Genomic DNA, 2,428 nt, shown 5'->3' with positions numbered 1-2,428 from the left:
ATCACTTCTACACAACTGCCACCAACCACTTTACAGGACTCTTGTCAGTTTCACAGAGGACTACTCATTCCTCTAGATTCTTGTTGTCATCAGCATTAAGGTGGTTGATTCAGTCTTCAGCGCAAAGGGCCTCCACCAATTTGACATACACAGGCTCATCACAGTTGATGCAAGCACACAAAGATAGGCTTAGCGCTTGTTTAAGACTTTGGCACTTTTGAGAATTCCATGTGCTAGGCCATCATGGATAAGGATGGTCTTCAGCACCTCTTGTAAAGCAGTATTAACGTCCATTATACCCCCAGCAGTAATGCCTTCCTCGGCCATGGCAGTGAGTTACCAGGGAGGCGGGATCTTGAACGCACCTGAACCTTCACCGCCACATGACTGGGTGGTGGCAGGGTAAGAAGAGGCATAATTTACATATCTTGAAATTTGTTCATCATAGTACAATGATTTCTTGTAAATTTATAGAGTTGTATAAATTTATACAATCACCACTATTCACTTAAAAAATATTTTCATCACTCCAAAAAAGTTCCCACTCCTTGTCTTCACTGCCACTATAGGCCCAACCTCCGAGGACTTGTGCCCAGCTGGTACTGGAGATCCACAGCTAAGATGCCAGGACCCCCTGGAAGCCTAGAAATGGTGGAGTGTTGACGTTTATGGATGCGGCCGTAGAATTCTCTCTGGAGGAGTGGCAATGCCTGGACACTGCACAGCAGAATTTATATAGAAATGTGATGTTAGAGAACTACAGAAACCTGATCTTCCTGGGTATTGCTGCCTCTAAGCCAGACCTGATCACCTGTCTGGAGCAAGGAAAAGAACCTTGGAATGTGAAGAGACATGAGATGGTAGCCAAAGCCCCAGTTGTATGTTCTTATTTTGCCCAAGAACATTGGCCAAAGCAGGGTATAAAAAATTGTTTCCAAAAAGTGATACTGAGAAGATATAAACAATGTAGACATAAAATTTCACAGTTAAGAAAATGTTGTCAAAGCTCGGATGAGTGTAAGGTGCTCAGAGAATGTTCCAATGGACTTAACCAGTGTTTAACAGCTACCCAGAGCAAAATATTTCGATGCAAAAAACTTGTGAAAGTCTTTCAAAAATTTTCAGATTCAAACAGACATAAGACAAACTAGAAATAAACCTTTTAAATGTAGAGAATGTGAAAAGACATTTTGCACACTTTCACGCTTAGTGCAACATAAAAGAATTCATAGTGGGGAAAGATCCCACAAACGTAAAGAATGTGGCAAAGCCTATAATGAGACTTCAAACCTTTCTACCTATAAAAGAATTCATACTGGAAAGAAACCCTACAAATGTGAGGAATGTAAAAAAGGCTTTAACTGGTTCCCACACGTTACTACACATAAGAGAATTCATATTGGAGAGAAACCCTACAAATGTGAGGAGTGTGGCAAATCTTTTAGCTCATCTTCAGCCCTTACTAAACATAAGAAAATTCATACTGGAGAAAAACCTTACAAATGTGAAGAATGTGGCAAATCTTTTAGGTGGTCCTGAACCCTTACTACACATAAGAAAATTCCTACTGGAGAGAAACCATATAAATGTGAAGACTGTGACAAAGCTTTTAGCCAGTCCTCAATCCTTACTACACATAAGATAATTCATACTGGAGAGAAATCCTACAAATGTGAAGAATGTGGCAAGGGGTTTATCTGGTTCTCACACATTACTGCACATAAGCGAATTCATACTGGAGAGAAGCCCTACAAATGTCAAGAGTGTGCCAAAGATTTTAAAGTATCCTCACACCTTACTAGACATAAGAGAATTCATGCTGGAGAGAAACCCTGCAAATGTGAGGAATGTGGTAAAGCTTTTAACCAATCTGCAACACTTACTACACGTAAAAATTTCATAGTGGAGAGAAGGCCTACAAATATGAAGAATGTGGAATAGTCTTTAACAAGTCCTGAAACATTACTATATGTATGATAATTCATAGTGGATAGGAACCATAAAGTGTGAAGAATGCGGTAAAGCCCTTAATTAATCCTCAATTCTTAACAGACATAAGATGATTTATACTGGAGAGAAACTCTACAAGCCCAACAGTTGTAATAATGCTTGTGACAACACCTCAAACATTTTCAAATATAAAAGGAATTGTGCTGGTGAGAAATCATAGAAATATCAATAACAGGAGAAAGTCTTTAAATGGTTGACACACTTGATTGTAGGTAACGTAGTTCATGCTAGACAAAACTTCTACAAGTATGAACGATGTGGCAAAACTTTTAAACAACGCTCTCACCTTCTTGCACAGGAAAGCATGTATACTTGAGAACAAAATGTACAAATACAAAGAAAGTAGAAAAGTGGTTAATATCTGCTCACAATCTTACTCTACATCAGAGAGTTTATACTTAGTAAAAGCTTTAAAAGT

General features: G+C 38.7%; 1 pseudogene; it reads left to right on the top strand.

Annotated features, from left to right (window-relative positions):
- The first annotated feature begins 621 nt into the window (after window positions 1-621).
- LOC116547831 lies at window positions 622-2,170 on the top strand (annotated as a pseudogene).
- Window positions 2,171-2,428: the final 258 nt, after the last annotated feature.

Source organism: Sapajus apella, unplaced genomic scaffold (assembly GCF_009761245.1).
Source record: "Sapajus apella isolate SASKATOON/1434 unplaced genomic scaffold, GSC_monkey_1.0 scaffold4912, whole genome shotgun sequence".
Lineage (NCBI taxonomy): Eukaryota > Metazoa > Chordata > Mammalia > Primates > Cebidae > Sapajus > Sapajus apella.
The sequence above is the reverse complement of the archived record's forward strand: the minus strand, read 5'-3'. Positions and strand labels throughout refer to the sequence as shown.